General features: G+C 41.3%; 1 protein-coding gene across 2 annotated transcripts in view; it reads right to left on the bottom strand.

The window, feature by feature from the left end:
• ZMAT4 (zinc finger matrin-type 4) overlaps positions 1 to 25,400 on the bottom strand; it is a 282,267-nt gene that overhangs the window by 24,533 nt on the left and 232,334 nt on the right. The window lies entirely within an intron of this gene.

Below are 25,400 nucleotides of genomic sequence, written 5' to 3'. Positions count from 1 at the left end.
ACTTGGGAGTAAGTATAAAGTATGTGCTGCAGAGTTATCCCACCTGAGAGGTGAGGGAGCTACTGTCTTATACACCAACTTCCAGCTAATCATTGGTGGTAGGTTGCGGAGGGATTGGGGAGGAGGGGAGGTGAGAGTATTAATTCTGAGGTGTGTTCAGCCTGCCACAAAGACAGTAAACTAGGTTCTGGTGACCAGAGAAAGCCCTCAAAGAAGCTAGGCTCTGACAACCAGAGAAAGCCCTCAGAGAAACACTGGTAGTAGCGAGGTTAAATCAGATTAACGTGTACTGAAGATTCATGGGCAGGGGACGACCCCAGGGGGACTTGGCATTGAATGCCCGTTCAAATTCTCTGTATTCTTTATAGTTTAGGAAGATGGCTTGGGGATAAAAGAGAAGAATTTTTAAAAATAAACATACACACACACACTCACGCATTTTTTGGATTTATATACATGGATTGAGAATACCTGGCACGTGAAGTGCTTATGGTACATTGGTGGTTGGATTCAGGGTCAAACCAGGCAGAAGCTGACAGATTTGCCTGTAAGGCAGATACTGACAGGTAAGCTGCTGAGTCCAGATGGGGACGGCAGGGAGAAACATAGTGATTGATAGAACCTTTTTCTCAGTAAATAGGATAACAGAAAGGGAAGAAAGTATAGTCACCCAGGAACAAGGTCCAAGTAGCCTGGGCCCAGACAGGAGCAGAGATCGGGGCATAGCAACACCTTTCGTGAAGGCTCACGCAGGTTAATTTGCCCCCTATAACAAAAATCAGTCAATATCTGTACCTTCTCCATTTCTTAGCATAAAGTATGTGCTGCTGACATTTTAAAGAAATCAGAGGCAATATGCTGAATCAGCCATTTCTACATTTCCAGAGTAAAGAAAGCGTCCCTGGTTGATACAAATGGTTAAGTGCTTGACTACTAACCAAAAGGTTGGTGGTTCTAATGAGGCACCTTGGAAGAAAGGCCTGGCAATATGCTTCCACAAGGTCACAGCCTTGAAAACTCTATGAGCAGTTTGACTCTGAAACACATGGGATCACCATGAGTTGGAACCGATTCGAAGGCAACTGGTTTGGTTTTCTGATTAAAGAAGAGGGGCCTGGGAAAGAATTGTGGAGGGATGAATATGAGCCATCTCCACTGGAACAAGCATGTGCCCATTAATTGTAGGCCAATAATCTCTGCTTCAAGGACGCCTGGTGGTGCAGTGGTTAAGCCCTCAGCTGCTAACTGAAAGGTTAAGCAGTTCAAATTCACCAGCCACTCCACAGGAGAAAGATGTGGCAGTTTGTTTCCATAAAGATTTATAGCCTTGGGAATACTATAGGGCAGTTCTACTCTGTCCTATAGTGTTGCTATGAGTCAGAATCGACTCAACCGCAATGGGTTTAATGTCCGTTTCAGACTCAAAGCACAGCCCATTACCAGTGGGCCACGACACTTCAGTCTAGTTTCTCCGAGTGAATCACTCAAGTAGATTACACCATAGAAACATTCAGCTCCATAAATGCTGGGCCATCAGCCAGACAAAATCCTAGCGTTTGAAGGGCATTTGACACAACATATAAATCTAGATTTTTCTCACAAGCTATTAGAGTTTCTGGAGATCCCAAGATATGAAAATGTCTCCATTTATTTAGGAAAGCAGCAGGGCTATGCTCGAGGGCATGAATACCGAGCCACCTTGTGCAAATTTCACCTCTGCCACTCGGGGCCCTGAAGGGTCACGGCAGAGGCAAATTTTAAAGTGAAGAATAAAAGTCTGGGCATTTAGAGCAAAAGGAGTCAATGCTGGAGGAAAGGCTGATGCGGGACAAGACGGCCACTGATCTCCTTCCTTCTGGAACCGGGGTACCGCACGGCTGGTGGCTGCCAAGCACAGAATCAGTATGAAGGGTAGTCTTTCCTACCCTGGGCTATGGGAAATGCGCCCTTGATTAATATTACTTTTTTCCTCTGTAAAAGAACATTTTCGTAGCTGGGGATCCTTCCTATAAAATCTATTGTGGTTGTTGTTAGGTGCCGTCCAATTAATTCTGACTCATAGTGACCTCACTTAGAACGAAACGCTTCCCAATCCAAGATGTTTGCAGCTGTTCTTGTTTTCAGTTGTACCATACCAGCAAATGAAGGCCCCGAAAACTTGACTTCATCCATGTCAATAAGGCCAACTCTACTTTGAGGAGGCAGCTCTTCCCCGGTCGTTTTTTGAGTGTCTTCCAACCTGAGGGGCTTGTCTTCCAGCACTGTATCAGACAATGTTCCACTGCTCTTCATAAGGTTTTCACTGGCTAGTTTTTCAGAAGCAGACTGCCAGGTCCTTCTTCCTAGTCTGTCTTAGTCTGGAAGCTCAGCTGAAACCTGTCTACAATGGGTGATCCTGCTGGTATTTGAAATACCGGTGACATAGCTTCCAGCATCACAGCAACATGTAAGCATGACAAACTGACAGACATGTGGGGGTAAAATCTAGGAATCTCATTTAACAGCAAAACAAAGACTTTGTTCAAAGGGCACACAGACCATTCTCAGATCTTGAGATGTTTCAAATGTAAAATTTACTGGTCATTATCACAACACAAATTATCCAGCCAACAATTCCTCACTTTCATTACTAATTTTGCTGATTTTATTATTAAGTCCTTGATCTAGCCACTTGGTTTCCTGTTGTTTCTACTTAAGTCTTCACATAACAAATGGCCTGGGAGGTCATAATTCTGCGGTGATAGTGCCTAATACATTCTCCGTGCAAACTGGCACAAAAATGGTGGGGAAGATCTGTTTGTTTTTTAGTGGTATTCTCAGACAAGCCTACTTGTTCCTTAAGCTCATTTGAAGCCTGTGCTGTACATTTATTTTTCAGCAGAAGCATTTGATTCTATATCCCCTGCTGTTTATTCATTTCCAATGCATCTTAAACCATTTGGAAGACTAGTAAAGTCCTGATGGAATTATTTACATCCTAATGTTAGCAATGTTCTGTTCCACAAAATTGATACTTGGGCTGTTTTATTAGAGAAGCGACATCTGTCATTTCTGGTCTCTGTCCTTCTAGCCTAATAAGAGTGGATATGATGTCCTGGATAGAACAGCAGGTAGGGGGTGCCAGGACCATGATTCTGGCCTCAGGCCTACCAGTGAGGGACTGGGTGACCTTGGGAAAGCTACTCAGTGCCAGACACATAGCGTGTGTTTGTGAGATAGGCCAGACCAGTCCGGGTCGACCCACCAGGTGGGAAAATGGGAAGGTGCTGGAATGCTTAGACAAAGCCAGAACTTGGTTCACTGAAGGCTGGATGAAGACTCAAGAGAATGAAGGTAGTCCCAAGCCAGTACTCAAATGTGGAGAGGCATGACGGGAGAAGTAGGATATAATTCCACTAGGTGACACTTCAAAGTCAGTTCCCCAAAATCAGATCTGAGCCGCTGACAATCCACAAAGCTACAGGGCTTAGAAGCTGGGGCACACACTACCACCAGTTCCCAGTTGCCACTGAGCCACTTCCGACTCATGGCGACCCTATGTGTGTCAGAGTAGAACTGTGCTCCACAGGGTTTTCAATGCCGATTTTTCAAAAGCAGATCACCAGGCCTTTCTTCTCAGGCACATCTGGGTGGATTTAAACTGCCAACCTTCCTGTTAGCAGCCAAGTGCCTTAAACATTTGCACTATCCAGGGACTGCAAGCACACAGAAAGGACTGGGGAAAGCAAAAAGCGTCGCCCTGGTAGAAATGTCGTACGAAACAGAGCAGAGAATTTAAGGTAGCATCAGGTTAGGGTTGAAGGAAAAAGAAACAATGCTAGCATGCTGTGGTATCATTAAGCTAATGGCATTGGCTTCTCAGACCCTATCCTGGGACATGCTTAGGACCATGTTCTGGGAGTAGAAAGTCCAGAGGCTCCAGCTTTAAAGGCTGCTGGGAAATGGGGTGGGCAATCAGGAAAACATAGCACTGCTCTTCTTTGGCATTTTCTCATCTGTAAAATGCATGACTTGGACCAGATCTCGGAGGGTCACTCACAGCCTAATATTAATTAATATAAAACAGATGAGCCAACCAAGAATTCCTCACCCCCATCACTTATTTTACTGATTTTATTAAGTTCTTGATCTAGCTACTTGGTTTTGTATTGTTTCTACTTGAGCCCTTCCACAGCAAATGGCCCTGGAACATTTAATTCTGCGGTTATAGTTCCTAATACATTCTCTGCCTATAAAACTGGCACAAAAATATTGAGGCCGATGTGAGGCCACCTATGAATTTCCCAAGTCGAGGCAAATCATCTTTTTGCAAAAGCTTCCCCATAGCTTCCCTGTTTCCGTTTCAGCAGAGTTAACACACCAGTTACGGGGATATGGTATTCACGACACCAAAACCCAAACACCAAACCCACTGCCATCTAGTCAATTCCGACTCAAAACAACCCCATAGGATTTCCGAGGCTGTAAATCTCTAAGGAAGCAGACTTCCGCATCTTTCTCCCGTGGAGCCACTGGTGGTTTTGAACTACCGACCTATTGGTTAGCAGTCCATCACTTTAACCACGGCACCACCAGGGATCCTCATTTATTTACTATTTATTTAGGACATAAAAAAAAATAGGAACTATAAATATTGAATTTTTCACATAGTTTTAGAGAAAATAGAAACTCTACTCCACCTATAGAACTGATATCATAAGCTTAGTATAAGTAGTAATTAAAAAACAAACCCGTAGCCATTGAGTTGATTCCTACTCATGGCATCCCCATGTGTTTCACAGTAGAACAACCCCATAGGGTTTTCTTGGCTGTAATCTTTAGGGAAGTAGTTTGCCAGGCCTTTCTTCTGTAGGGACACTTGGGTGGGATTGAACTGCCAACCTTTAGGCTAGTAGCCATTTGTGTCACCCAGGATCCTTATTAGTAGTAATGTTGTTGCTGTTGTGTGCCATCAAGTTGATTCTGACTTAGAGTGACCTCAAGTGACTTCCCCATATGGCTTCCAAGAACCTGGCATGGCTGATGCAGGTTCTGGAGAGGAAACACTACTAGGCCAAGAATTAGTTCTACTTTTATTAATGCCACTAACTGGGGGAACTTGCACAAATCTCTTCACTTCTTCAGGCTTTCGTGCCTTCTTCATTCACTAAGGCGAGGATTTAAGGCCAGCTCAGATGCCTATGAGTCTAACAGGTAATATAGATTTGATAAGCATTTATTGCCTCCCTCCAATATATCACTGAAAAACATCTATTGATTCTCTCCTAGGTGTCAGACTCTGTGGCAAGGACTAGGGACACCAAGGCAAGTGTAGCAGCACCTCAGGCCTCAGGGAGCCTTCAGTCTGTCTAGGGGACTAGCAGGTACAGGGGCAACTACAGAGCAGGATGAAGACTGGAATGGCAGCACAGGAAGCTATGTAGACAGAGCAAAGGACACCCAACATAGGAAGACACCAGCTGGAGGTAAGGCTGGCATCTGAGCATATTGCTTCATGGCAGGTCCATCGGGGCAACATGAGGTACTGAGATAACACGATGCAGTTGGAGAGTGTAGACTCAGGAGCCAACGTTGGGCAAACACCGCCACTGCTCTAAGCATTTCTCTTTGAGTAAGAAAAATGAGACTAATGTTATTTTGCTTGCAGGGTTGGTGTGAGGATTGAGATGAGATAATGCAGAAGAAAATCCTAGCAAATGACTAGTATAATTATGGTAGTTATTTTCATTTTCACTAATATTCAAGTTATTCAAAAGATGATCCAAAAAGACAAATATGGCGGTTTTGCCTCAGCTTGGCCCTGCCTCGGTTTGCAGAAAGAACTGGCTATCTGTTCCCTGTGGATGCTGGACGCACAGATCTACCTTTCTTATGACTGTGAGGGAGTATCTTAGGCATGAGGGGCCCCATCAAACATTCTAGCAACAATCAGAGAACAACAATGCTCTTGGTTGTTGGAAATCTGTCCCACAGGGGCATGAAGTATATACCAATAAAAAGAAAAAAAAAATTGCCTACAAGTCAGTTAGACTCATGGAACAACCCCATGTGTGTCAGAGTAGAACTGAACTCCATACGGGTTTCTGATGGCTCATTTTTCAGACATAGATAGCCAGGCCTTTTTTCCGAGGTGCCTGTGGGTGGACTCAAATCGCCAACTTTTCAGTTAGTAGCTGAGCATGTTTACTGTTTGCAACACCTAAGGACCCCATGAAACACAGAGTTCTTCTAGAAAGTGCACTACAGAAACCCTGAGAGTTCGCACAGTTTCTAAGATGAAGGAAGGGACCCCTCCCCCCTCCAAATTTCATCCCTGGGGTAATAAGCCACAGAACAAAGTCTCCACACATCCCATTTAAGCAGCTACAGGGCAGAAGTGTCTGACTCCAGCAGAAGACACTCTCTGTGATTGGTGTCTCACAGGTACTTGAGGCTTATGAGACACACCAGGTCGACAAGCCCTCACCACTGGCTGAAATGTCTATACATTTTCATAAGTGCCTGTGCCTGCTAAGAAGCCCTGGTGGTGCCATAGTTAAACACTTGGCTTCTAACTGAAAGGTCAGCAGTTTGAACTCACCAGCTACTCTACGGGACAAAGATGCGGCAGTCCGCTTCCGTGGAGGGTACAGCCTTGGAAACCCTATGCGGCAGTTCTACTCTGTCCTACAGGGTTGCTATGAGTTGGAATCGACTCATGGTAGTGGGTGTGGGTTTGGGTTTGGGTTTGGTGCCTGCTAAGTCCTGGTGATCCTGACTTTTCTCACTTGTGCTCTCCAGCACCCTCCCACTATGTTTCCCTCTATCAGTACACTGCAAGGGCCTGTTTACCTGTCCTACTTCCCTTACTCAATTCCGAGCTCCTTAAAAGCAGAGCAGAGTCCCTGGGTGGTACAAACAGTTAACACGCTCAGCTGCTAACCAAAAGGTTAGAGGTTCTAGTTGACCCAGAGGCACCTTGGAACAAAGGCCTGATGATTTAGTTCTGAAAAATCAGCCATTGCAAACCCAGCTCATTGTCTGAGAGAACAGACCAAATCTTTATCCTGTTGTTGTAAAGTTAGGCCTCTGTGACTAATGTCTGTCCCTGTATCTTCTGGTAAGGGGACCTGGTGGCACAGTGGTTTAGTATTTCACTGTGAACCAAAAGGTCAGCTGTTTGAATCCACCAGCCTCTCCCTGGAAACCCTATGGGGCAGGTCTACAGGGCTATGAGTCGGAATCAACTTGACAGCAACAGGCTTGTGTGTTTGTTTTTGTATCTGTTAAAAGGCAGGAAAACTGTAGATGGTTAATGGGAGATGCTGTACAGACAGACACCAATAAGGATTCAGGTGGAGAGATAAAGAAAAGAGCCAGGAAGATGTGGGGTAGGGTGGAGATAGCCACTTAGCTGTCCACACAGGAGAGACCACGCAGCAGTAATGGCAGCTCTCCATACAGGAAAGACCATGCAGGATAAATGGCAGCTCTCCACAGGGGAGAAATGGTAGCTCTCCACATAGAAGAGACCACGCAGAAGTAATGGCAGCTCTCCACATGGGAGAAACGGCAGCTCTCCACACAGGAGAGACCACTCAGGACAAATGGCAGCTCTCCACAAAGGGGAAATCACAACCTACTGGGTTTGGAATTTGGGTAAGAGGAGAATCACACAAGGAGCCATTGGTTATACAGTTGATGAACTAAATTTCCAAACCAAAACGTAGGACATACGACTCTGTGAAGCTTTTCCTGATAACCCTATTCTAAATTATTTGGACCCTGATATTTTGAATACCAGGTGTCCCAAAGAATTCTGTTTATAAAATTGCATTGCCATTATCTTCCTTTGCACCTATCTTCCCCCACAGAACCACACTTGGTCTAGCAGATATTCAATAAACGATTCCTAAACCCATCAACAATTAAACAATTAATGGGTGAGGATATTTGAAATTCAGTTTGCCCTTGAAAATCTGAGACTCATATTCACCATAAGAATATTGCTGTGGAAAATTCTATCAAGAGGCTGAGATTTTCAAGGGCATTAAGCACACTCAGAATGTATCATGACATTATATAACTAGAATGTTTTAGAACCAGATATGTCTGTAGCAGACTCAGGCATTAGAATCTAATGCTTAGACAAACAAAAGACAAATAGGAATATAATGATGGGAGTGTCCATATGTATGTGTGTGTATACATGTATTAGAGAAAGGGAGAGAGAAAAAATATTCAATATACTCATTGTTTTGCTGTCTTCATGTCATGGACGATGAAGGCATATACAGTCCTAAAAATCAATATCCACTAACATATATTAAGAATGTGATAATTCGGCTTATAATAAAAATTTTTCTACCACTTAAAAATTTTCACTTACGTGTAAGCAAGGAATATAATTAAAACATCTTGTATCTGTAGTATTTAAATACTTTCTAAGATGATTCTTCATATTTGAATAATTTCAACTTGCTTACTCAGGTTTTAAATCTCATGAGAAAAGCATCTTTTTTCTTGTACAGCAATAAGCACTCTCTCTGTTGGACAAATAGGTATGATAATAAGGCTTTATAATTGATTGGCCCTAGTTCTTAGAGAATCCCTTGAGAGAATAAGGAAGGAGGTAAAGATAACTGGATACAGGTAAGTCCATAGATGCAGAGGCAGGAAGCTGAGGGATTTACTGCTTGAAGACCTCCATTTTTTGTCTGTGGTAGGAAGGGAACCACCTGCTGAGGGAGAATATGGTGAAGTTCGAGGAAGTGCCTTCACATAAGTTGACAGCTTTGAATGTTCTGTTCCTAGGGAATGAGAAAGGATGGTCTATAGAGATACACAGGAGGACTGAGGGCCACACAAACGGCTAAGGAAGGATTTTGTTCATTTATCAAGGCCCAAAGTTCAAATGGTTTTCCCCTTTGGAGGCTTAACATCCCAGATGGATGGATCCAGGTTAAAGTATGGCTAAGAGAGTATAAACACAAGGGAGCAAGAGATATGAGGAAAGAAGCGGGAGATGAATTGGAGAGACAAGATGATATCTAGGCTAAATAAGAAATAAAAAGAAGGCAGGAAAGAACTGATGAGACAGTACTATATGGATCAAAGAGCTAAAGGTCATAAAAGGCTAAAGTGAATAATAAAATTTTGGAAGGCTTATTACACACCAAGCATTGTGCTAGACATTATTTCATTTAGTCTTCATAACCTTATAAAGGATGCATTACAATTACCTTTGTTGTACAGATGAGAAAGCTAAGCTCAGAGAGGTTAAGTAAATCATCCAAGAACCTACTGCTAACAAATGGTAGGGCTGGGAGGACTCAACACTCTCAAATTATATTGTAAAACCAAATGGAGAGCAGTTACAGTGGAATTAAGACTTTAAGTTTAGAAGGCTGTGGTCCAGGCATGAAGTTTTGGATGGAAATTAAGAAAGGAGGAATTGTCGGAGGGGATGATTGGAAGGTCTAGAGGGTAGTAGCATTGTGGCATGAGCCTCAAAGCAACAGAATTACTCATTTGGAGCAGAGAGGTGGAAATTTGAAAATGACATTAATAAATTAGGACGATGTCAACACTGCTTCTGGTCCTTTAAAACTTGGAGAGGATGAAAATGAGGAGCAGCCACTAGAGAAAACGCCAACGTAAATCTATGCTATATAGAGTCACTACTACTTAAAAAAAAAAAAAAACTACTTAGAATCTAAATACATTTAGCCACACCATACAGTGGAAATAAGGACTGTATTTCTCTGTAAGAGCACGCATAGATATATAAGAATGGTTACTTGAGAAAATCTTACTCTCACTCTTCCTTTTCAACTTGCATTCTCTCTACTTCCCCTCAAAAAATGTATTTTCAACCCCATTTAATGATTTGCTGCTTCACCAAAAGGCTCCATATTATTCATATTGGTTCCTCTCTCTAGAATGTCCACCCTCAACTAATCTAAACTCTCTCTGTTCCTCCATCTGGCCCACAGGCCACCTTCTTCACAAGAAGTTCATCTACCTTCTTCAAACAAGTATATGTTACGTATTCTAAAAAAGTTCATAGCACTTTTTCTGTACTTTCAAAGTACTTTCATTTGTGCTTCAAATGCCTATTCTGACTTTCATACCTGTTTCCGAAATTAGAAAACAATAGTTCACATTCCTTGAGAACATATTTTCTGCCAGACATAGAACAGGTTCCTTTAAGTGGATTATTTTATTTAAACCTCATAAGTATCCCATGTGGAAGATATCTGATATCAGTTCCATGGTACAGATGTATAAACTGAGATTCAGAAAGGTTAATTGCTTTCCCAAGTTTACACAACCAGTAAGTGGGGGACCCAGGATTCCAACTTAGTCATTGTGATGCCTGTTATTAATCTTTGTTCTCAACCTCTATACCACACAGCAAATACGGTTCTACATTCTGTAAACTGTGTTTTGTAAGTACAAGTTAAGATCGGAATTCAATTTATCTTCGTATTTCCTTGAGTGCCTATGACACTGCTTTACTCATAGGAAGCTGTATAAAGATACTGAATGAAAGGATAAATGAATCTGGATTATAGTATTCAACTGGGGAAAACTTTGTTTCTGAGCATAGAAACAACTGAGGGAGAGGACAAAATATCAGAGAACAGGCTTAGAGATTAAGGAATAACTGGGGTGGGTAGAGTGGAGGGAATATGAATACAGAGGTGGTATACATATTATATATACACTTAAAAAGAAAAAAAAAAAGGACTGAGACGTACCAGAACTACAACACAATCCTTGTCACCACTGATGTATACACGTTGTGTGGATGTATTTGTGTATTTATTCATAAAGTCATTTCCCTAAGAATGTGATCTTTTTTCTTATATCACTTCCTTAATACCTTACCAAAGTGAAAGGTATATATATTTTTTCTAAAAATAAGTAATGCTAAAAAGTGTAATCCGCATTAATACAAAATTTAAGTCAAAGCCTTTATTTTCCTAAGTCAGAGTTTGGAACCAAAAACTGGTGGTGGCACTCAGTTGCTTAATAGCAAGAGAAGGGAGTAAAACACTTTTTTTCAGTGATATTATTTTTCTTAAAGATGCCTGGTGCATATGTGTGTGTGGGTATTTCTATGTACCCCAAACACATTTTAAAAGTGCACACAGCACATGATTACTGTATATAAATCTGGACACTTGGGCTTTAGTCTCAAAACTGCATTGTGCAGATATTATAGAAGTGCGTTGGACAACAGAAATAGACAATAGAAACATAATCTGAGCCACGTGTAATTTTCAATTTCCTGGTAACTACCTACATTAAAAAGTAAAAAAGTTAACAGGTGAAATTAATTTCAACAACATATTTTATTTAACTTAATATATCCAAAGCATTATTATTTCAACACGTATTCAATATAAAAATATTTTGAGAAATATACTTTCTTTATATAAGTGTTCAAAATTTTGTGTATGTTTTACACTTATAGTTTATTTCAGTTCAGACTATATACATTTCAGGCACTAAGTAACATGTAGCTAATGGCTATCATATCCAGCAGTGTAGTTATAGATTAGAGCTGAAAAGACTCATGGGTATGATCTATTCAATGCCATTATTTTACAAGTTAGACACTCAGAAAAACTCAGAAAGGTCGAGTGGTTTATCTAATTCCTCTGAGTTTTAATGTAGGGTATTTATAGTTCCCCTTTCTGGCCTGTTCCCTATTGTTTCATGTTTGAATGGCGGTATAAAGAGATAGGTTTCAAAGAAGAAAGAAGAAAAAAGTTGCCATGGAATCGATTCTGACTCCTAGTGACCCCACGTGTTTCAGAGAAGAACTGCACTCCACAGAGTTTTCAATGGCTGTAATCTTAACAGAAGTAGATCACCAGGCTTTTCTTCAAGCAGTGTAGCCAAGAGCAAACTATTTATACCACCCAGGGGATGGGTTGGGGTAGAGTTAAAACACAGTTGGTTTGGGCTTGAAGGAATTCAGTGGTACCATGACATCTGTCATGGATTGAATTTTGTCCCCAAAAAATGTGTGTATCAATTTGGCTGCTCCATGATTTCCAGTATTGTGTGGTTGTCCTCCATTTTGTGATTGTAATTTTATGTTAAAGAGGATTAGGGTGGGATTGTAACACCCTTACTAAGGTCACATCCCTTATCCAATGTAAAGAGAGTTTCCTCAGGGTATGGCCTGCACCACCTTTTATCTCTCAAGAGATAAAAAGGAAAAGGAAGCAAGCAGAAAGTTGGGAACTTCATACCATCAAGAAAGAAGCACCAGGAGCAGAGCGCATACTTTAGACCCAGGGTTCCTGCACAGGAAGCTTTTAGTCCAGGGAAAGATTGACGAGAAAGACTTTCCTCCAGAACAGACAGAGAAAGGCTTCCCCTGGAGCTGACACCCTGAATTTGTTAAAGCCATCCACTTGTGGTATTTTTGTTATAGCGGCACTAGGTGACTAAGGCAACATCCAAACCTCTCATTTCATAAATGGGGGGACTGAGAGAGGAAATGGAATTAGGCATTTAGAAAGAGTTTCTTGCTTCCAGCTTTTGGGTGAGAAACGTAAGACTCTGGTTGGACACCCACCCCTCAGAAGGTTCCCGAGCCCAAGATTGAATTGACAACCTAACCCTGAGGGTTACAGCAATCAATTATTCAGTTCAACTTCAAACACTTAGATGAAACCTTTCAAGTCAATATTATACTGCAGGCATTTTGTGCCTCCACTTATAAGCTGAGGTATTCATTTAATTAGGACTAAACAAAAAAACCAAACCCAGTGCCGTCGAGTCAATTTTAATTAGGACTAGATTTCTCACTCTCTCCAAGTTAAACAACCACCAGGATGTCCTTCCTGCCTTGTCTAGCTAATTAAGTAGAACCAAGAGTTCTGTGATTCTACGTATAGACTGTCTAGCGGTTGAACATACTGGGCTGGAAATTCTTAGGGTGCAATATTTGGCCCCTGATATCTTGAATACCAGCTTTACACAGCTCACTTTTGGAGACCAGGATTTCTGTAACAAATAAAAAAGAAAGAAAGAAAGAACCACACAGGCACGCAGACTATAGAAGTGAGAGGCAGGGAAAAATTTATGAAAGGGAAATCATCCTAGCCAAGGAGTTTTACAGATTTGTGGAAAGCCATGCTATTCTCCCCTCTTCCTGCTTATTACCAACTGGTAACACAAAACGATACTATAACAAAAAGAAGAGAACAATTAAAAAAGAACAACATGTCCCCCATCAGTCTAACCCACCGACTGTGTCTCTCCTTCCTGTATTTCTCATGTGCACATACACTTGACATAGCAGCATTATAGAGAAGATACCATTTTGATTTAGTTAAAGGGGAAGGGAAGCTATTACAGTGAGCCTACTCAAGATGCCAGACATAGCTGGCACTTGCTGTTGTGGGTTTTTCACTTTGGCCTTCCTGGATATGACATTCATTCTCTTTGTCCCAGGAATCTTCCTAGGGAGAGAGGTTGGGGGTGGAGAGAGGAAAAGAATATAATTTGTCACAGAAAGGTAGTCAAAGAAAAATAATCTTCTGACATTCAAGACGTGATTGTGCAGTAATGCAATGGTCATGGGAGCTAGGTTATTGTCTAGAAATTTTTTTTTTGTCAAAATCTCTTTATTTTGTCCATCACCACCCTCAAGTCCATGCCCCAAATCTATCCTTCAAACAAACTCATTGCCATTGAGTTGATTCCAACTCATAGTAACCCTACAAGACAGAGTAGAACTTCCCCATAGGGTTTCCGAGGAGCAGCTGGTGAATTCAAACTGCTGACCTTTTGGTTAGCAGCTGTAGCACTTAACCACTGTGCCACCAGAGTCCTTTAGAATGTATCAAAGCGAAGCCTCATAGAGTCCTCGCAGGGGTAGAGGTATTCCTTCTGCCTCTGAAAGTGAAACTTTTGTCAATGTTATTTGTTGTTTGATGACAGAAAGGAAAAGTAATAGGGGAAATAAAAGTTCAACCACTGGGACCCTGGTGGGTTGGTGAGAGGAAGGCATGGCCAGAAGATGAAAAGGTACTTGGGCAGAAGTTAAGGAAGGGTAGAAGAAAAGAGGACTCTTTCCCCACTCACCTACCATTTCATGAGCAACATCAAAATAACTTGAGGCATAATGTGATCAGGCTGAGAGGCATGGGGTTTAGCTTTCCAAGTTTTCTTTGCTTCTCTGGTGGTATAGACAGGGCTCAGAAATATTTGTGAGTCCAGCTGGGGAGTCTGTTTGAGAGGACTTGCACAATAGGGGTAGGATGCCTCTACAGGAAGAGCTTTTGAACAGTCTACTCAGGCAGGGACAATGGCTGCCACAGTTAGAGTCTCAAGGTGTCTACAGCATCTGGGGGAGCTGAGGTGAGTCCAGGTAATCCAGGAGCCCCTCTAGCCATGGGCTCCAGCTTCAAATGCTCACAGGAAAGCAGCAACCAGGTGGCTGAGTGACATTAGCTTGTAGGTCAGAGCTGCTGAAGGACACTGAGCCCAAGGACTTCCCCTTTACCACAAGGTTACATAAGCCACAGATCTCTCTACGTATACCCAAAATGCTACCTTGAAGAGGAGTTCGGGAAGGTAGAGATGATTGAGAAGTCCAAGGGACAAAAGCATTTTCTTAAAAAGAAGTTCTAGTCAGTGGCACAAAAAAGAGGTCTTGCCAATTATCTCATGTTGTTGTAGTCAGGCACTGTCCAGTTGGTTCTGACTGAAAGCAACCCTATGCACAACAGAATAAAACACTGCCTGCTCCTGTACCATCCTCACAATCATTGCTATGTTTGAGCCCATTGTTGCAGCCACTGTGTCAATCCATCTCATCAAGGGTCTTCCTCTTTTTCACTGACCCTCTACCTTACTAAGCATGATGTCCTTCTCCAGGGACTGATCCCTTCTGATAACATGTCCCAAGAAAATGAGATGAAGTCTTGCCATTCTCATTTCTAAGGAGCGTCTGAGTGTGCTTCTTCCAATATAGATTTGTTTGTTCTTCTGGCAGTCCCTCGTGCATTCAACATTCTCCGCCAGTGCCCTAACTCAAATGCATCAGTTCTTCAGTCTTCCTTACTCATTGTCCATAAATGGAGTATTATCTGAAGAGGTTGTTTGAATATCAGGCACGAGCAAGCTTTAAATGCCATTGAACTGAATAAAATTAATTTCTTTTCATCCACCGCCAGGAGGGCCTCATGAAAAAGACCCTGTAAGTTCAGACAAAATAAAAGAGCTCCATTCTTCCACACATCTAAACACAGTACAAATTAATTTTGTGGTTCTCATTACCCCCAGTTCGCCCCCTTATATAGCTGCAGAGAAGTATTTTCTATTTGCTGTCACTTCTAAGAAATTATCTTTTCACAGCTGAGAAACACATCTTATAACAAGGATCCTAGAGAAAGATGATTTCCACACCCTTAATTTCACCCAGAAATTTACAGGTAAGCCATGGCCATACTGTGATACACCAGGCAGTCATTCCACATGTAATTAATAGGCTCCGGAATTTCTAATTCTGCTATGGAAGAAGTTGGGTGAGGGAAGAGCAGTGTTTGCAGATAAAGGTTTCATTTCTTAAGGAATCATTTACCTTCTCTGCAAATTATTTATAATACCTACTGATCATTTTACCAAAAAAAATCAAATATCAATAATCTCACGGAATTCACTTTCGTGTAAAAGCCTCTAAGGAATGGAGCCATCCACACAGTTACAGAAAAGATACTGATGCGTGATTTATTTTGCAATCTAGCTTCCTGCAGAGGCTGATGAGTCCATTACCCACATCCCTTCATCTCTGAGCCCATCATTCGCAGGATATTAATTTGAACGTATTTACAGGGGCTTCCTAGTGATACTTCTCGAGACCAGTTCTTATGTCTCCATTCTGTCTCACCATTTAGGTGGCGATCTGCTCAAAGGCAAGGGCAGCAATTTCCCAGAGGTCCACAAGTAAACTCCTCAGCTACTGATACAGATAACCAAGTGCTGAAAGAATCTGGGCGAAGGGCAGACAGTGGTCTCAGGTTTTCTCTTGTAAAACTCTATGAAGTATTTCTTTTGTATAATTCCTGAGAGGCCCACTTAGCCAAGGCACCAACAAATAAAAGGTGCCTTGTGAAGTATCTTTCAATTAATCCCCATCATTGTGGTCACCAGGGAGCCAAACACAAGCAGTGATGGTGACTGGGAAAAATTTTGTCAGTGCTTCCTTCTATCCTACTCTCTACATCATATTCTTGCCTCCTAACAATCCCCGGCTGCCTTCTCAGAGGACCCTGGGTGCTCTCTGTGACTTCTTTCTCTTTAAAGAACACGCCCATCTGAACACACATACACACACACGCACGCACACTTTAGTCCAGCACCCAGGCATACTTACATTCCAAGAAATCCCATCCTATCCCATAGTCCAAGCCATCAAAATGTCCATTTCCTAGGATGGTGCTAAAGATAGACTGAACCTTGGTGGTGCAACAGTTAAGCACTCAGTTGTTAACTGAAAGGTCGTCAGTTCAAACCCATCCAGTGGTTCCACAGGAAAAAGACCTGTCATTCTACTTTCATAAAGATTACAGTCAAGCAAACTTTGTGGGACAGTTCTACCCTATCACATGGGGTCACCATGAGCTGGATCAACTCGACTCAATCAACAATAATGACAAATTTCTATTTAAAGTAATACCTACTGAGAGCATAGCTGCAATGTCCCGGGAAGAGCACCAGACTTAGATTTGGGAGTCTTGGGTCTGAAGCCTTGCTCTATCACTTACAATTCTGTGGCCTTGAAAAACCACTCTGCATCTTCAATGGCCTCATCTTTAACTTTGGTGCTGTCTTAGTCATCTGGTGCTGCTATAACAGAAATACCACAAGTGGATAGCTTTAACAAAGAGAAATTTATTCTCCTACAGTCTAGTAGGCTAGAAGTCCAAATTCAGGGCATCAGTTCCAGGGGAAGGCTTTCTCTCTCTGTGGGCTCTGAAGGAAGGTCCTTCTCGTCAATATTCCCCTGGACTAGGAGTTTCTCTGTGCAGGAACCCCGTTTCTAAACAACGTGCTCTGCTCCTGGTGCTTCTTTCTTGGTGGTATGAGGTCCCCATGTCTCTCTGCTCACTTCTCTCTTTTATACCTCAAAAGAGATTGGCTTAAGACACTATCTAATCTTGTAGACCTCATCAATATAACTGCCATTAATCCATCTTATTACATCATAGTGATAGGATCTACAACATATAGGCAAATGGTAGACAATTATACAAGGGAATCATGACCTAGCCAAGTCGACAGATATTTTGCGGGGGACACAATTCAATCCATAACAGGTGCCATGCCACAGAAAAGCTCTTAACAAAGATTGGCTATTGTTGGGTAAGTGAAAAATAGGCATAGCCTTTGTGAGAGTGCTCTGAAAGGCAATGTTTTAAAAGAAGACCATACTAAGTCACATAAAACCAAAAAAAAAGGTTGCCACATCTACTCCAACTTGTTGTGACCCTCCAAGTGTCAGGATAGAACTGTGCTTCGTAAGGTTTCCAGGCGCTGATATTTCAGAAGTAGCTCACCAGACCAAAGAAACTGTAATATAACCAGTAAAAGATCCAGAGGAGAAAAGATTCTTGAGCTCTGGAATATTTTAGGACCCCTCTTCACACCTACCAGAGCAAGCATTAGTAGATTAGGTCTCCTCTAAAAGTTACAGACACCTGAGTAATCTTCTTGGCCAAGTGTCTTAAGGTATGTTGTGTAAAAAATCCAGCAATCAAAATTGAGAGCATTTCTAAAAGAGCCAGCAATTATTCAAATGTGCCTCTCAATATTTAATTGCTTTTTAATGTAATGGGCAGAAGAAACATTCTTAGTAGAAATTGGAGAGCTGGTGAATGGTAAACACCTTTTGTATACCTTTTCTTGAGAAGTAGGCATGCAATCACAGGACTGACTGCAATTGAAAAACTGCCTCGACTGAGCAGTAGGGGTTGAAGTATGGTACACACAAGCTTTGAGTTTGGAGAAAACCAGCATCTCTGACAAAAAGTCAAACAGTTGCCTCTAGTACTGCACGCATCTATCACTTTTTTTAAGCCGATGCTGAATTTATTCTGACAAACACAATCAAAATTGCCTTACAATGTTTTTTGTTTGTTCGTTTTGTTTTGTTTGGTGTTCAGAGGTCAGCTTTAAATGCCTTCACATTTCTTCAGCTGCCTTCTATTATTCTTTCAGGGAAATAAACAAACAACATAGAAAAGGAGGATAACTTGCAGTGCCTGGTAAAGCTTCTGGGACTATACCGAAACCAAGCCAAACCCATTGCTGTCGAATTGATTCGGACTCATAGCTACCTTATAGGACAGAGAAGAACGGCTCCATAGGGTTTCCAAGGAGTGGCTGGTGGATTCCAACTGCCAGCTTTTTGGTTAGCAGGCAAGTCCTTAACCACCCATTGACGTTTAGTCAATTCCAACTCATAGCAACTCTGTAGGACAGAGTAGGAATGCCCCACAGGGTTTCCAAGGCTGTAATCTTTACAGAAGCAGACTGCCATATCTTCTCCCGAGAAGCAGCTAGTAGGTTTGAACCACTGACCTTTCGGTTAGCAGCCAAGCACTTAACAGCTGCACCACCAGCATCCTCGACTTCACCTAGAGGAGCTCGTAAGTAAATAGTGGAGCATTGAATACCAACAAGAACCCACTGACAATAGAGTCACGGGCAGAGAGGAGTCTGTGTCTCAGGCAGTCAAGTAGCACGCTGACAGGCACGTATAGGACACGGAAGAATCTTTGATGAGGGACTGGGGCCCTAGGATCAATTTTAATTTTGCAGAATTCCTAAGATGCAATTGCCAAGGTTTTTAATGAAAACCTTTCATCTTTTGAACAAACACCTCCCTCCAGAGGAAGTCACAGTGCCTCTTTCTGATCTGAGAGCTGCTGGATGCAGAACTGGGTATCCTTAAAAAGTAATTGCTTCTTTAGGTGAGACTTGTATGTGTGCTTCCAGAAAAAATAACCACCTTCAAAAGTCCCCAAGAGAGGAAGACAGCCTGAGTCTCAAATATAAAAAATAACGAAATAGATTAAAAAAAAAAAAAAAGAAAGAAAACTCTACAATTCTCATGAGGGTATACAGAACTTGTGAAATGTCTTCTTTGTCTTAAAGCTACATTTCTCTGCCAAATTGCAAGTGTTGTAGAAGGGGTGCGGGGAAACACTGTAACAATATGACCAAAATAAAATAACATAAAATTATTCTCAGATTATTCTCAGAATGGAACCAATTTTAGAGACACAATAAAAGTCAACAGTTACCCTGGGAATTGCTGAGCACCAAATCGGAATTAATGACAGCAAGGCTGACTCAGGCTCCAAGAGGCTGACAACCCCAGTAAATGTGAGATTTCAAAAGTCAAGTCCCCACATGAATCAAGGTCTAAACAAAATGACTTAAAACAAGGTTTTAAGGTGTTATTCCTTAGGGTTATTCACCCAGCACTTCCTGTCCCACCTGCAAAAGAGAGAGGGATCAATTTGATTCAATCAAATGGTTATAAAATTCAATTTTAGAAACATAAATCTCCCCAATGCCCTATTAAAATAAGTGTTAAGTTGGTAATTTGCTGCAAATACAAACTATGGACAGAAAGAGTCACTGAGGCAATTTGGACCATAATGACATCCTGGGCTGCTCTTAAGAACACTTGTGGATGCCATTCATGTGACTCTTGGGTAGAGGGATCCCTTCCGGACCCATCATGACACTATGTCCCAATACCTGGGAGGCCCGGGAGGCCACTAGGTGAAGTAGTATATATGTATGTATGTGTGTGTGTGTGTGTGTGTGTATAAACCCGAAAAAAACCAAACCCATTGCCTTTGAGTTGATTCTGACTCACAGCGACCCTACAGCACAGAGTAGAACTACTTCATAGAGTTTCTAAGGAGGGCCTGGTGGATTCAAACTGCCAACTTTTGGTTAGCAGCTGTAGCACTTAACCACTACACCACCATACCATGGTGCTATAATTTAGGGAGTGTTGAGAAGACTTTCATACCAACAACAGCAAATCTTCTCCATTTGTTTTGTTTTGCTTTTTACTCATTTAATGGGCTATACAGTTTTATTGCACAGTTTTAAGTAAGTGTTAAAAATACCCCTGCTAGGAGAGGAAATCCACTGACAAGCACATCCTACAGAATAAAGAACTGCTGTCAGATACTGAGAACTCAGGCGTTACAGGGATGAAAGGGTAGGGGGCTAGAGGCTTGGGATCCAAGAGGAGAAGTACTGATGAAACATCTAGGGAAGAAAAAGCACCAGAAGAAACAAGTGGATTCATTAAGGACAAACTTCACTCACTTCTCAACGTTGTATCTATCAGGCTGTGCCTAGAGCCTAAGAGATGTGAAGACCTCACAAAAAAACCTACTGGTACTTTGGAGGAAAATGGAAGTTAAAGGAAAGGGTCCGCAATTGCCGTATCAACCGTTGGGATTTCTATTAACTAAGAAAACACTGAGTAAATGTAAAAGGTGGTATTTGGGAGGAATAAAAATGGATAATGAAGAGAATGCACATTATAAATATTAACTGCATTAGAAAAGCTTTTATGAGTTAAGTCTATTACACAGTTGTGATCAGTCGAATATATAACTACGTCATTATATCATGACGGAGTAATTACTCTCAGTCACAGTAACCTCCCTCTACTCCAGTAGTACCCTCTATGCTGGCCGAGTGCAGGACACCCTCCTGCTGTCCTTCTCCCAGCCTGTGGCCTGGAGCAGGTAGGAACCTTGGCTGACCACTCTTTGGATGGAATTCTTGCATTTGGCTTTGCTATCCTTTTTAACTTTATTTCTTGTCTGGAGCTGCTTTGTACCTCCTATGATCTTGATATGAAAATTAGGGATGTGAAAAATCGTACTCTGGTGAAATTTCCCATAGGTTTTTGAAAGAGAATGGGGACTGGTCAATGAGATGGCAAAGATGCTTGGGGCTAATACACAGGTGGGCTGTGAGCTCCCTACACTCCGGGATCCAGCGTGGGCAGCGTTTCCTGTGCATCTGAATGCCTCCCATTCAGGATCATGGGGCTTTAACTAACAACCCTCCATAGAGGGGGAATGAAAAGCAAAATCCCATTTCTCTTAGATTCAGCCAAGGTAAAGTGGGATTTTCCCAAATTACTTTCCCTACAGAAAAAAAAGGGGGAATAGAGAAAACTAAGTGAGGGGGGTAAAAATAGACACACACACACACACTGATGAAGTTACAGAGACTCTGTAATTGAGTTCCTATTTGTGTCTAACCCTCATAACTTTGAGGGTAGGTGCTTATCTCTAGCTAATGAAGTAAATTTATTATTTTAAAAACACGTATTTGTACATTATTACACAATTGAAAGAGACAAGGGGAGGACCCATGGCTCCCTCTCCCTCTCCTCTCTCTTCCTTATACCGTTCTTGATGTTGAGGGATAACTTTACAGATGATGTGAAGGCTAGCAGGCTGGCTCAGAAGAATCCAACACATGCAAATATTAAGTGATACTTTAAATGGTACAGTTATGAAGTGCTCCAACAGTGACTCCACCTTGACTGCAAAGAGACAGCATCATTATTCTACAAGTCGCCTCTCTTAGTATGGTTCTTATCAAATGTGGGAACGATCAGTGCCTGCTAATGAGCAACTAACAAGAGCACATTTTTTTCTTTTCTTTCACACCTCGGTTTGGTTTGTTGCCAAGTAATTTTAAAGATATGTCAGAAACATATCTTGACAGTTCTGGAAAGTTCTTGTTTGGGAAAAAACAATAAGAAGACTTTGTCAAATCAGTTCATTTACAAAAACAAAAAAGAAACAAAACAGTATATGCTGCAGAGCTACCACTGACAAAACACAGTAGCCATGACTTACTTGAGAGTTCATAAACTTTTCAAATCACTTTCTAATTAGTTAAATGGTTGACTCATGCTAGCTCAATGTCAATAATAATCATTCCATACATGTGTTTTAAATTTCTAATATGCCCAGGAATGCTCCTTGGAAGACAGGGTAGTAAGACTTCATCTCGTATACTTTAGACATGTCATCAGGAGGACTAGTCCCTGGAGAAGGACATCATGCTTCGTGAAGTGAGGGTCAGCAAAAAAGAGAAAGACCCTCAATAAAATGGATTGACACAGTGGCTACAACAATGGGTTCAAACATAGCTACAATTGGAAGGATAGCACAGGACTGGGCAGTGTTTTGTTCTGTTGTACATAGGGTCACTGTGAGTTAGAACTGACTCAATGGCACCTAACAACAATATCTCCAAATGAAACAAACGCACTGCCATTGAGTAGATTCTAACTCATAAACATCCTCTATAGGACAGAGAACTGCCCCACAGTGTTTCCAAGGAGTAGCTGGTGGATTTGAACTGCTGACCTAACGACAACAACAACATCTCTAAAGGCCTGTGTCTAGTAGCAGATAAAGCAATCTACCTGAAGAGAAAAGTATAGGAAAGGTTAGTAATCAACAAAATTGGCATTACAAACCCTTCAAAAGTAAAGAGATGGTTGAGGCTTGTGCTACAATACAATGGAAAAGGAGTCAAACTTTAATCCAACTGATGTGAAAAAACCTTTGTATTCATTTTACTTACATGGTTTTCAAATTTGTTGGGGGTAAGAATGGGGTAGCAGCTGAGAAATTGTTACATACTTTCAATGCTTCAATAATTTGTGCAGAAAAGTATTATTTAATGATTTCACAAACTTGGGATCGCAGACAGCCAAAATTGATTTTGTAAAAGTGGAGAGAGCCCATTTTCTCCTTTTAAGATTGCTTTTTACACTTTATTTGATTAAGATTTAAACTACTGAAGATATTTTACCCTCAAAAAAGAGACGGGTCGTTAAAGTTGCCCAAGTTAGCAAATAATATAGAATACCTAGTTAAATTTAAATTTCATGGCAATGACAAATAAGGTTTCGGTATACCTGTCGCTGTAGAGTCGATTCTGGCTCACAGCAACCCTGTAGTACGGAGTAGAACTGCCCCATAGGGTTTCTATTTTTTTTTTTTTTTTAATCTATAGGGAAGCAGACTGCCCCATCTTTCTCCCACAGAGCAGCTAGTGGGTTCGAACTGTCAACTTTTCGGTCGGCAGCTGAGCACTTAACCACTGTGTCAGGAAGGCTCCTTGTTTTAGTATGTCTAAAATATTACACACTTATTGCAAGTTTATACTAAAAAAGTATTTGTTGTTTACTACTTAAATTTAATGGCCATCATGTATTTTATCTGACAACCTGCAAGAAAAAGAAATTCACATCTGCACTGCAAGGGGCGTTGTTCTAGTGAGTGAACAGTAAATAATGTAGGGTATTCAGAAATTATTCTGGGGTTTCAAAGATAAAAAGTAAGGAAATTAAAAAAAAAAAAATCAGTCATCCTAGTTTAGTATGGCTGAAAGGGAATCACATATATACAGTCAACATGGCTTGAGGAGACTAAACCCCAAAAAACCAAACCCATTGCCGTCAAGTAGATTTCAACTCATAGAGATCCTCCATAGGACAGAGAACTGCCTCACAGGGATTCCAAGGAGTGGCTGGTGGATTTGAACTGCCGACCTTTTGGTTAGCAGCCAAGCTCTTAAATATATATGCTGTATTCAGCTCTGCTAATTTCACTTGACCAAACAGGGTCATGCCTTTAAGGCGCACATACCCAGTTCACTCCATTTAGTAAAAAAGACTGCATTTTTACTTTGTTCTTCCTTCATGCAAGAAACCTGGCAAAATTGAGGCAGGTTTAGCCTCTCTCCTGAAAAAACTACCTGCTGGAGAAGGGCTATTATTATTCTCTCCATTTCCCCATCCAAGGGAGGTCCAAGTTAAGATAAGCAGATGGGAGGGAATGCCTATAATATACACCACGGTTAGAGAAAGAGCAATTGCTGTGTACACGTTCAGAAGGAACAGAGAACATTTCCATTCTGGCAGCTCACGAAACCTCACATGCAAGCTATATTTCATGAGAGCAAAAAGACTGTCTTAGTTTCCCAAGAAAGATACCTAAAAGGCACTAAAGTTTTCTCTGGATTAAAAAGGGTGTGGGTAAGCAACGTCAAATCTTATCTATTTTTATTGTGTTCGAGTTTTGTGAGTGTGTAACTCTCAGGGTGGAAATGGAAGCCTAGAAGTTTTGCAGCCTGTTTGGAAATACCTTAGAGGCCATGCTCTATTCCGAGCCAGAAGGCACAGGTATAAATTTCTTGGCAGCTTTAGAATTCCTGTCCGTTTCTCCATGGCTGGCTTCCCAGGCTGTTTAACCAACCACATGTACACACACTAGGTTAGAACTGATCCAAAGCAGTTTAGAAGCTATACTTTTCCTTCTGTTTTCATTTTGGAAATAAAGACCAAAAGTGGCCAGAGACTCTGCTTATTATAACAATAGAGGGATTTCATTAACTCTTTACAGCTTTCCATTAGGGAGGAGAAGTCTCAGGTACGAAGGATGCTCTGTCTACAAAAAATTAATGTGTATTTAACACTGGGTGAATCCTACTGCTTTGGAAATATGTCAGTGGTCACTATATCCTTCAGGGTAGCATGATAGGGAATACCCAGTGGAGTAACTATTACTTTAATAAACAAATGCTTCTTATGTGCATATCAAGTGGCAGGCATTGTGCTATTGATAATACAGTGATGAAACAGATGTAAAAGTTCCCTGCCATCACAGAGCTTGCAGTTCAGAGGAAAGTGAAAAGGCGGTTGCTGGCTATTGGGATGAGTGCTACAACAGGAAACCAAGACATATGGCCCTTCAGAAGAACATAGAAAGTTCTAGAGAAGGCTTCCTAGAAGACAGTCATTTAAGGAGAGTCTGAAAATTGAGTAGGAATATACCCAGTGAAGAGAGAGAGCGTGTGTGTATGTGTATGTATTATGTATGTATATGTTGGTCAAAAGAGAAGTAAGGGCAGTGTTCCAGGTACAAAACCATGCAAAGGCTCATAAGGAACTATAATTACTTCAGTATGGATGGAGTGTAAATGGAGGCTGGGAGTTTTCAGAGTTGAAACTGGAGAGAAAAACAGGAACCAGATCCCAAAAACCTTTCCAACAATATTAAGAAGTTTAAACTTTCTCCTGAGGGCAATAGTGAGCTGAGGAAGGCTTTTTCTTTCTTTCTTTTTTAACCAGGGTAATGGTATAATGAGATTTGCATTTTATAAAAATCTCTCCAGTTGCCAAGAGGGAAATAGAAAGGGAGACCATTTAGGAGACTCTTGCAATAAAGAAACGATGAGGTTAAGAGCATAGATTAAATTTGAAACACACACACACATTGAAGAGAAAAAGTTTGACCAGATGGAATAAAAGAGAAAAA

This window comes from Loxodonta africana, chromosome 19, assembly GCF_030014295.1.
Source record: "Loxodonta africana isolate mLoxAfr1 chromosome 19, mLoxAfr1.hap2, whole genome shotgun sequence".
NCBI classification, from domain to species: domain Eukaryota; kingdom Metazoa; phylum Chordata; class Mammalia; order Proboscidea; family Elephantidae; genus Loxodonta; species Loxodonta africana.
This window is presented reverse-complemented; position numbering and strand designations above follow the sequence as displayed.